Source organism: Phoxinus phoxinus (genome assembly GCF_949152265.1).
Source record: "Phoxinus phoxinus genome assembly, chromosome: 17".
Lineage (NCBI taxonomy): Eukaryota > Metazoa > Chordata > Actinopteri > Cypriniformes > Leuciscidae > Phoxinus > Phoxinus phoxinus.
The window spans coordinates 20,890,384-20,902,653 of record NC_136892.1 but is presented as its reverse complement, the minus strand read 5'-3'; the positions used below and the strand labels follow the sequence as shown (position 1 = coordinate 20,902,653).

The 12,270-nt window shown below is 37.0% G+C and overlaps 1 protein-coding gene across 4 annotated transcripts in view; it reads left to right on the top strand.

Annotated features, from left to right (window-relative positions):
* Nucleotides 1-12,270, top strand: part of LOC306984359 (5-hydroxytryptamine receptor 4) — a 73,095-nt gene that overhangs the window by 39,826 nt on the left and 20,999 nt on the right. For 3 of the 4 annotated variants that reach the window (XM_079585651.1, XM_079585652.1, XM_079585649.1), the window contains exon 1: nt 7,887-8,056. The exons of the other annotated variant lie outside the window; for it this stretch is intronic. The gene's annotated coding sequence lies outside the window, so the exon portion shown is untranslated. Of the gene's footprint in view, nt 1-7,886; nt 8,057-12,270 lie in introns of those variants that run through there. 4 annotated transcript variants of the gene reach the window in all.

Here is a 12,270-nt window from a genome sequence, read left to right as displayed (position 1 = left end):
CAACTACACACTGTCACTAACTGTGAGGCCATGCCAACCATGATTAGATTTAGAGACTTGAGACAACACGTCAGATGCTGATGAGGTCAGCACTAGAGTGTGAATAGACAGGCAGAAAGTCCAGAAGAACGATGACGTGTCATTCGTCACCTCCTCATGGAGCCCATGTTACCCTTGTGTCCTCAAACAAGCCCCTGGCAGCGTCTGCTATGGGACACCTTACTGTCACGCAGCCGATACACAGAGACACAGTTGCTGATATGGACCAAGGGGGACAAGGCTGACTCAGAGTTGTTGCTTTTTGGTTTGTTTTTTATGTCAAATGTTCATATCCTGAATTATACATAATATGACATATGGGTCATTCTTCAATTGGAGTGGCAAACAAAAGGCTTTTTAAAAAGTGAAGTTGCAATAGTCTTTTCATCCCTTTTGTGACGTATTTCCAAGTAAAACGGCTTCTCAAACATGAAAAAATGTAGGACGGGACTTGATTTTGTCCAACAGGAATTGATTGAATGGTTGTGGTTTGCTATTGCTGTGATCTCATGTGAGTGACAGGCAGGTTGTCCCGCTCTCGCTTCAGTAAACACATCATCAAAGAGGGAAGAGAAGATTATGTGGGCACATTAAAAATAATGATGTGCACGGTTAAATAATTTATAAAATAAATACTGCAATATTCAATAATAAACCAAGATTTGTCCGTTTTGATTTCATTGTGACTTTAAATGAAATTGTATTGCTATCTACATTAGAATATATTTAGTAAAATGGAAGCTTAAGAACATTTGGATTTTTTGTTCATTTTAGTCAAATAACTAACTACTTATGCCTGTGCTGGTGTTGCCATTTCTGCCAAGGGAAACAGTAACGAAATGAAATGAAAATTAAAAAAAAAAAATTAAATCATGATAGTTTAAAGATTAGGGGATATTTTTGGAATATTACCAAGACTATATTTATCAGAATTATGTAAAATCTGCAAGTATCACCACAGACTCCAATTTAGCAAATCCGTTAAAAAATGAACAAGGGCTGCGTTCCAGTCCACTTTTAGACACACACTTGCAAACTTCCCTAAGCACTTCCCCTCGGGGGAATCCCTGCCGCCATTTTGAAACGCGTTCCACTTCGTAAAGTGGACGAGGGTAGTTTATATGGACAGACCCTCGTTCCCTCGATTTTGAAAGAGGGTGGGAGTCTACTTCATATGTACTTTAGGCATGTCCCACAATGCAATATGATTGTGATGTCACCACAGATCTCGTCTAATCACCACCACAACAACAAACAATTCTATGATATATCAATTTTCTTTTTTCTTTTTTATAAACAACCCAAGCACACCTACATTTGGATGCTGCATTAAACAAATTCTTCAAGGGGAAAAAGGTGTAAATAATATATCAACTCCATAGCTGATTCCAAGTGATCAAGGGCTTAGGACGTTCCAATTCAGCCCATTGCAGTTTCCCCCAGTAGTGGGCACTCGTGCAACGTAAGCAATGACGTACATCCGAGCGAACGAGACGGAGAGAAGTTAGCAAGTAAAGGGCATGACAATTTTGGACTGGAATGCAGTCAAGAAAGAAAGTCATCATGCACCCTTCAGATCAACCGTCACCTGCAATGACCTTTACACACAGGAAGTCGTCTAAATAAAGTTCCCCCTTTTCTTAAAGGGATATCCATTGTTGTCCCCCTTTTCTTAAAGGGATATCCATTGTTGTAAAAGCAGACATGTTTTTTTTTTTTTTTTTTACTTAATTAAATTAAATGTGTTATATTCACAACCTAACTACTTTATTTGAGGTAAAAAAATATATTGTTGCAACCAACACTTGTCACTCACCACAAGGGCCAACACTTGTTACTGCAAATGAACAATGACGTAAGGTGAAGTGTTTTGCTGTTAAAGTCCTGCCCTGTTTGTCAAACTAACACAGCAATAGTTGGATAGTTTCTCAAAATGACCTTTCAAAAAGTAGCTTACTATGGACAGTGCTACGGTATATTACGGTGTGTATATATATATATATACGGTACATTGATATATATCACGGTACTGAATTATTCCCATATTTAGCCTATGTACCATGGAATTTTACATGGTAACCCAATATAAAATGATATGGCACATGTGCTGCCAGACTTGATCGGACAATGTGTTTACCTGAGTGGAAACCTACTTGGAAACAAGCATTATTTTAGCAGTTCCGTGACTAGCGGCGCATCAATTACAAGGCTTTCTCTTAGAATGACACAAAAATTGGCCATTCAGTGAATTCAAGAACTGTGTTATCAATTTTCACAAGTTACTGTAAAAACTGTCATCAGAATATAGATAAAAAAATGGACACGCTGGTGCACATAATGAACTGACTTCCCACGTGAATCGCACTGAATGGAACCTTGTGGCAACACTGTCTTCAGACTCGCACTATAGTTATCCTGTGTGATCTGCAATGAATTACATTTCCTTAGTAATTACACAATGGAAGCACTTAATAGAGCACAGGTACACATCATCACACTACGCTGGTAATCTGACTTTTATAAATGCAAAAGTATTTCTTTTCTTCTAGTTGGAGCCTTGAGACATCAATTGTCAAGTTACAAAAGTAGAGCGAACTAAGAGGTAAGTCGTGTTCGTGCCATGGCGCTTCTCATTGAGAGGTCTGAGAGGGAGGGCAAGAGAAAGGCTGGCACATTATGTAGCACAGTAGTGTTTTTAAAATTGACTGTGAGAGCAGACAGGCTGCAGAGCGAGGGGTCAGCGGGGTCAAGGAGGGAAGGTAAAATAACTGATAGGGAATAAGTGTGCGTGACTGAAGAACACGAGGTGGTAACATAATATTTTTTTTGTTTCTGTAGATTAAACCAATTGTATTAACTAAATTTTTTAAATTTCAATGAACTTGAAATTTTAAGGCAACCAGGTTACCTAGTTTTTTAAGTTAAACCAACAATATATATATTTTTTTACAGTGCATGAACGACCAATTAATGAACATCAACGTGATCAACTGCAGTAAATAATTTGCCTTTGTTCTTAAAATAACTCATTTGAATTTGTCCCAGACATTGTTTCTTCTACAAAAAAATATACCAGGATGTGACACCATGGGTTTGATATCAATAATAGCTGAAGCTACTTAAACTGAAGCTGAAGAGCACTCTAAGTTTATATATTTTTAGACAGAGATGCATATACCTTTGAATATGGATCTTAATATTTCACTTTCACAAGGAAGTACATTCAAAATGACAACTGGGCCGCACATATGGAGGCTACAGGCAATTTCAAGAAGTGTAAAAACATTTGTAATTCTCTTTAACAAGGCCAGCTATGCAATTATTAGGCCATTAAATCCAATTAGCATAATGAATTGTGAAAGAACGTGCATGTAGTTTCATTACAGTTCCCAGTTTATAAAACACCCATGACTATTAATGCAAATGATTTATTAATGAACTTTAATTTGCATTAATAATTCATCACAAAACAGTCCTAACAGTTTCAGACTTCAGCATAAACCTCTGTAAAGTAAAGATGGTGCCATTACATCTAAACAGAGCGCCCAGCGGGACAATTACAGTCTTGACTCAGTGTTTGTCAGAGCATTAACCCTGTCTGGATGGCACTAATGTGTCATTAAGTGGCTGCTGCATCCTGTTTACCGACTGTACACGTCTTACACACGCTGAGCAAACTGTAAAAAAAAATAAAAAAGTCCTGCCACCTGTAAGCCACTAAGCTCTTCTATGCATCAGTTTTACATGCTTTATCTCAAACACACAGGTGTGAATACTAATGACTCAATGATGGTCTTGAACTGTGGTCTCTGTTTGAATATATAGAGAGTGAGTTGTTTTAAAGTAGGAAACAGCTCAATCCTCCCTTGAGAATAGAGCAGGTGTTGATGTTTTATGTATAACCCTATTAGGACAGCGTATGAGACAGACTTGGCTTATGGCCTAACAATCTGACAAACATAAATAATCAAAAGCAGCCTGAAGTCGGGGAGTGCAGGCATTTGTTCTGTTCCAAAACCTAGTGAAGATTTTCTTTTTTTCTGTAGAACACAAACTCTGTTGAAATCAATTGCAAGTCTGCTGTTTGAAGTTAATGTTGTTGTACGTGTGGAGTTGCATCATGCTCATGTAGAACATTCTAGATCGGTTACTTATGAGGTTCCATGATGGTTTTAGGTGTTGTATTTAGTTGTTAGCTGTTAGTGCAACAGTGTTGCATCACTAAAATGCATGCCTGAGGTCTGTGTGCAGTTCACACGTTCAAAAGTATGGAATTGGTAAGAAAGAAGACTTGATATTTAATCAAGAAAACAGTGATACTGTGAAATATTATTACAATTTAGAATTACCATTTTCTATTTCAATATATTTTAATATGTCATTTATTCCTGTGATGACAAAGCTGAATTTTCATCCTCATTACTGAAAGTCTTCAGTGTCACATGATCCTTCAGAAATCATTCTGATATGCTGCTTTGCTGCTTGAGAAAAATGTTGTATTATTATCATCAATGTTCAAATCAGTTGTGCTGCTTCAGGATTCTTTGATACATAGATGAATATTTGAAATGTAATTTTTGTAACATTATAAATGACTTAATTGAATTAATGTGAACGTATATGTATTTCTTAAACTTCACTATTTGAAAGACAAATACGTACTTTTTACTCCACTACATTTCTGTCAAGGTCCTTGAGTAGAAAGTAGTAACGCCAGTGAGGGGTTGCATTTTGGTCGGGTTGACGTCAGAACCCGGCTGAGTTGGTTTCTGATGTCACCCCGATTTTCATTTTCAACGTTGTGTTTGGTCTTCTAAATGCACATTTTGTCATTGTTTTGAAGAACACTAGCTTAACAGTAAGGCTAACATATTCATACTAAAAGCCAAAAAATGTATAGGGCACTATTTGCGGGAACAGCCATTGGGGTGTCCGAAACCATTGTGGACGTTATTGAGTGCACTTATTCAGTCTCACATTCAATCCCACTACTGCAACTGTGTTCTAGAAATAAATTTGATATTGATATGAGGGTAGGCAGGCATAGATTCAGAGGCATAAGGTACTGTAAGTATTACAACAATGCAACAATAATAAAACAATGCATTGACATTTACTTTTTACTTTTGATACTTAAGTACTTTTAAAAATGAGTACTTCTGTACTTTTACTTAAGTAAAAATCTGTCTTTACAACTTTTACTTGTAACGGAGTAATATTTGACTAGTAGTATCTGTATGTGATAAATTCCGTAGCAGGTTCAGTGGAAACTTGCTGTTCTCCTTTTCAGAGAACGGCCTGACTCGCTGACCTTACCGCGGTTAATAATACACTCTGGCAGTGTGGACACAGGATGCTGAAAATGCCTGGGCACACACTCCACTCCATTTGCCCGGATTATTCACTCATTTCCAAACAAACGGGGGAATTATAAAGCACCTTGCATGGGGGGTGTGTGTCTTGCTTTACCTTTGCACTCTGGATGTGTGTTTTGATTTATGGCTCAGAGGCGGATGTGGTGCCATGACCTCATCCCCTGACCCAAGGTCATCACAATAAAACGGACTGCCCATAATCAATTTCTAATCCTAACCGAAGAGTTAGAGTAGCTCTGACCTAGGCATTATTCAGTTGAGGGACAAGGGCAAGCAATGAAAGCCCCTACGCATCGCACAGACCATGAATATTTAACACGGACCCCTTATATCAATCTACAGTGATGCTTCTCTGTAACCACCACAGTGATAAAACAAAAAGACAAAATAAATAAATAAATGATGGTGTATGAGTATATGTATTCCCTTTACCCTCAATCATGTCCAACTCTCTGTTTCATAACAACTGCTTGAGAGTAAATCAATGACAACAGACCGAACAAGAGTCATGCAAATCATTATTTTCAGCCAGACTCTTTGAGGCACGTCTGAAAAAAAGCACACGTTGCTCAGTAAACCATTTAGGAAAACTCCATCCTGCATCTGCCAAGCTCATCAACATCATTTATTTTTTTCCATGATGAAATCTAGGTTTGATTTAAAATCAAGGCATACAAGTCTTAGGCAGACATGTGAGCTTTGTTGATAATGATTTTATTTTATTTTTAGTAATGTTATTGTTGACCAAAATAAATACAGAAAGACATTTTAAAACGTTCTTCAATCATGCTCTACACATATCTGTTACTACAATTAAATAATTCAGAGCTCTGATTTTCTCAGAACAAAAAATCAAGCATTTGCGGTGAAATCTGTTCAATACCGAAGAGTGCAAAGTCACCAGAAACACCGGAGCTGTCTAAAATTTCACCATTGTCTGCATATGGTTGTGTCTACAGCAGCAAACCACCCAGTTCCTCTCTTCTGCTGTGCACTCAACTTTACAACTCAGCAAGGTGTTGTTAATATTAATATTACAGTAATAATATTAATCAATTTCATTAATCACATAGGCTATGTCTTGATAAATGGCAATGCTTGCGAGTGTTTTTGTCTTGTGTCACTAAATTGAAAGAGATTAAATTATATTGTGCAGCTTCCTTACTCAGTCTCTTCTGTCACTTGTTATTAAGCTAAATTCTAATATACAGCATTAGCTGTAAAGAAAGTGGCTTTCCTGTAATGCTAAAGTGAAAGAAGCAGCTCAGTCAATGGTAGTGATATATCAATAACCCACAGTATATTGTCATGTAGGCCTAATTTAATTTAGCAGACTGAAGACTGAAGAAATATTTATTGTACAAGTTCTCAAATTCACATCTAGGCCTACGTCCTCTGGAGTTTTGATACTCATTTACCTTCATAGAAGACAAGCTGAAATCATGACGTGTCCACAAATAGAAGATTTTTACTCTTCTGCAAACATGGTGAATGTAAATCAAGGTCATTCTTTCTTTGTTTGCTGGTTAATTTCTTATTGGGAAACACAATACCCCCAAAATGTATTTGATATATTAGCTATTTGTATTAGGCTAATATGTATTTTCCTCTGTTCAGTAAATTACTTATTGTGGGCAAGATTAACAAGGTCAACACACGTTTTGCAGGGCTTTTGCATTTTTTATGAATCATTCTTTATTTAATCATATTTATCAGCTTGACTTTGGGCATCCTGCATAATACAGAATCTTACCTTTATGTGTATTGAGTCTGATATGAGATATAGAGTGATTCTGCGTAAATAATTTTATATAGGCTAGATTATATGTCAGGATTCTATTAACTTGGCCAATATCTAGGCTATGGACTGGAGACACAAATTCAGCAGTAGCCTATAGCCTATACGGACGTATCTCCCACTCGATTAGGCTACAGATTAAAATGCAGTAGCTAGCCTATGTTTGGTGCTCTTTCGCCATCTCGTGGTTTAAAAGAAATCTTTCAATCTTCAGACTGAGTATGCTGAATGAATAAATTAATGAATAAATTAATGAATAAACGAATGAATGAATGAATGAATGAATGAATGAATGAATGAATGAATGAATGAATGAATGGAGGCATTTCAATGACAGTGGTCTCCACACAGCAAACTATCATTCCGTAACCATAGTTCGTAATCAGTTATCTTTCACTTCCATTTTTGACACTGTCGCCTGTAGCATCCTATTTTGGTTAATATAACTGACGCTTGTACGTGACACAACACCTTTATATGGCAAAGTACATAGTAAATATAGCATACTTAATATCAACAGCTAATTTTTCAATAAGAAAAACGGAAACGTGAAAGCCTAATGGGCCTTTTGTTTTGAACAAGCGCAGTAAAGTGAGTTGAGGCACTGGGTGGCGCTGTTGCTCTGTTGTGGTGTGTTACAGACGCTTGTGTGTGTTCTGTGTTGGACAGGCAGACTCAGAGCGCACCGGTCAATTACATCAATAGATGATCTGCTGCTTGCAGCCGCTGTTTGATTGTGACAGAACAGAGTAGAGCACTTCAGTCTCCGACAAACTGTGATGGAATATGACAGGTTATAAAAACACGTGTGGATTCATAGAGACATGAAACTCGGAGCCCCTGGGTGAGTAAAGTTGTTTGAATGATACTGCCTCGTACTTAAATGCCTTCAAGTGTCAAAATGTGCAACAGGTTATTCTAAGCACAATAAAGTATTATGTCTATTTTTAAATATTTGAATGTAATATTAATAGCTATTATTATTGTTATTATTGTTGTTATTATTATTATCTTCATTATTGTTATTAATATTGTTTAATGTTTTTGATAAGATGTGGTTTGTTTGGCTTAAATTGTAAAGATTGATGACACGTTTCAATTGGTTTCTATTAGAGAGTGTCAGAGTTTATTTGTTTACTGATTTTGGAGAATGTTGCCTCCAACTATGAAATTAACACAGCGGTGGTTGAAACAATCATGGATTTGTTAAGATATCATAATTAATGTAGTGCCACTGATTTTGCACACTTGATCCTGATCAAGACTGAACCCACATTAGGCTATAGCTTTATTTATTTATTCATCTATGAACTGGTGAACGTGAAGTACAACATGCTCCTGGATCAACATCTTTGTTGATCCTGGAACAACATTCAAATCAACCAATCAGATTTGGGAGACAAGTTTACAGTTTAGGTCAAGTTTAGGCTTACAAATAGGGTTAGATGGTTCTACATCAGTGTTATTATTCGCATATTTCACTCTGATTTTAGGGATAAGTTATGGGTAGGGTTAGGTTGAGGGGTAGGGTTAAGACAAAATTTTCGGACAGGAATGATGTTCCAGGATCAACAAGACATGTCTTACTTGGCAAAATCACAGTGAGCTAACATAATCATCAATGTGTGTTTCAGACCACTATTTGTGCCACTCCCATATGGGTTTTATGATTGTGTAAAAATGTCACTCTCATAACTTGTTTATGAGGCTTATGGCTTATGTTTAGTTTTTTTAGTTTTTTGTCACCACAGATTGTATTTTATCCCTTTAATGCAAATGCCACTTTTTTCCTCTGTGTTGAATGCTCAAATGTTTTCCTGGTGGTGTGAAATAAAAAAAGAGGTTGTGTGGGAAGGTGTCAAAATTGTTTATCGGAGGGTTTGTCAGTGCATATTCTTTTCATTATGTCAATTATGTCACATTGTTTTGTTTTGTGTTGTTTAAGAGAAGCCAATCAAATCCTAACAACCGAGAATTGCCAAGAGGTTACAATGACAATAACTTGCCAAGAGTTATAGGTGTTATTTTTTATTGAAAGCTAGCTGCCCACTTCATCGATATTAGTTAATGTTTTTCAGTTATATTGTAAATTGTTCAATAATTAAGCATCCAGGTTGTGATACATCACTTCAGGGTGCAGTTTCAAGTATAACATATTTATTAGCTCTAAAGGGTTAGTTCACCCAAAAATGAAAATTCTGTAACTAATTACTCACTTCCAACTTCATCTTCGGAACACAAATGAAATATGAGATCTTTCTATCCCTTTATTGACAGTCCACGCAACTACCACTTTGACACTTCAAAAAACCAATCCATATGAATTAAGCAGTTTAGTCCACATTTTCTGAAGAGACTCGATTGCTTTTTGATGAACATTGAATTTAGGCTTTTATTCACATATAAACATTGATCAGCGAACATAAACGGAAGCTCTGCGTAACACGAGAATGAAATTCATTGGTTCTTGCGAAAGTTCAAACGTTGCTGCGTAACACGAGAATGACCCTCATTGGTTCTTGCGGAAGTTCAAACGTTGCTGCGTAACACAAGAACGCACCTCATTGGTTCTTGAGGTAGCTCAAACGTGCTGCGTAACACGAGAATGAACCTCATTGTTTTTTTTCGGAAGTTCAAACGTTGCTGCGTAACACAAGAACGCACCTCATTGGTTCTTGAGGTAGCTCAAACGTGCTGCGTAACACGAGAATGAACCTCATTGGTTCTTGTGGAAGCTCAAACGTGCTGCGTAACACGAGAATGAACCTCATTGGTTTTTTTCGGAAGTTCAAACGTTGCTGCGTAACACGAGAATGAACCTCATTGGTTCTTGCGGAAGTTCAAACGTTGCTGCGTAACACAAGAACGCACCTCATTGGTTCTTGTGGAAGCTCAAACGTGCTGCGTAACACGAGAATGAACCTCATTGGTTCTTGTGGAAGCTCAAACGTGCTGCGTAACACGAGAATGAACCTCATTGGTTCTTGCGGAAGTTCAAACGTGCTGCGTAACACGAGAATGAACCTCATTGGTTCTTGCGGAAGTTCAAACGTTGCTGTGTAACACGAGAATGAACCTCATTGGTTCTTGTGGAAGCTCAAACGTGCTGCGTAACACGAGAATGAACCTCATTGGTTCTTGTGGAAGCTCAAACGTGCTGCGTAACACGAGAATGAACCTCATTGGTTCTTGCGGAAGTTCAAACGTTGCTGCGTAACACGAGAATGAACCTCATTGGTTCTTGTGGAAGCTCAAACGTGCTGCGTAACACGAGAATGAACCTCATTGGTTCTTGTGGAAGCTCAAACGTGCTGCGTAACACAAGAACGCACCTCATTGGTTCTTGTGGAAGCTCAAACGTGCTGCGTAACACGAGAATGAACCTCATTGGTTCTTGTGGAAGTTCAAACGTTGCTGCGTAACACGAGAATTAACCTCATTGGTTCTTGTGGAAGTTCAAATGTTGCTGTGTAACACGAGAATGAACCTCATTGGTTCTTGCGGAAGCTCAAACGTTGCTGTGTAACACGAGAATTAACCTCATTGGTTCTTGCGGAAGCTCAAACGTGCTGCGTAACATGAGAATGAACCTCATTGGTTCTTGCGGAAGTTCAAACGTTGCTGTGTAACACGAGAATTAACCTCATTGGTTCTTGTGGAAGCTCAAACGTGCTGCGTAACACGAGAACGCACCTTATTGGTTCTTGTGGAAGTTCAAACGTTGCTGTGTAACACGAGAATGAACCTCATTGGTTCTCACACGTCAAGCGAAAATGCTTGAGCTTCCTTTTACCACAACTGATGTGTGAGGTGATGAATGTTTATATGTGAATAAAAGCCTAAATTCAATATGTTCATCATATAAAGCGTTTGAGTCTCTTCAGAAAATTTGGACTAAACCGCTCAATTAATTTGGATTAGTTTTACAATCTCTATATGAACTTTTTGAAGCGTCAAAGTGGTAGTTGCTTAGCTGTCTATGGAGGGACAGAAATCGCTCAGATTTCATTAAAAAATATCTTAATTTGTGTTTCGAAGTTGAGGGTGAGTAAATGATGAGTAAATGATTTAAATTTTCGGGTGAACTATCCCTTTAAGTAAACAGTTTGAAGTTAATTTATAATTTTACCAACCAGTTTATTTAATTTATTTAATGCTTTTATAAAAACAGGAAAGCTCAAAGTCCCACATTCTTTATCTTGACATATCTATATGCTTCAGACAGTTAACCAAGTTTGAAATCCCTTGAGCTGAAGGGAATAGTGGGCTCTTAGATCTTATGAGACAAGATTAGCAAAAGTTAGTGTTGTGTCACATGACATCAGCTTTTATACTTCAGCTCAGCTATCTTTTTGGGTCATTCGAAAAAAGAAAAAAAAAAACGGGTGCCATTCCCAGTATGATTTTTAAGTAAAGTAAGATTTGAAACATTGTAACAAATAAATAATGTGTTTAAGAGTAATTCAATTGTATTGTGATATCTTATGCTAAATAAATGCATTTTTGGGACTTAATAACTGTATAGCTTCTGAAAGGTAACAGGGTTGACAGTTACACTTACAATTTAATTTGACAAGCCTTGCTCAAGATTATGAAACAAAGTTGGTTCTTAGAAAGGTAATCTTTTTAAAGATGTATACTTATCAATCGTCAACTGTTCACTATGCAAAATCGTGGTAAAAGGGTTGACATTTTAAAATTGTCCCCTACTGACAAATGAGAATATAGAGATACAAAATGCCAGATTTTATTTTTATATTCTGTTAAATGGTTAATCAAAAATAAAAACATTGTTTAATTTAGAAAAAATTCTACAGAGCTCATGAGGTGACATGGTGAGGGAAAATGATATTGCAATGCTTTTGAGTTCTCTCACAAAACTGAGTTCCCAGAGAAAATTTGTTTTATTGCAAAACGTTTTTGAACGAACGCAAAGTTGCAAGACAAGCGTTGGAATATAATTTTTACTCCCATCTCATATACTTTTTACATTACCATGTCCTTTTAGAGGTTCCACATATTTCTATATTGACACTTCACTTAAAATTGCCTTCATGT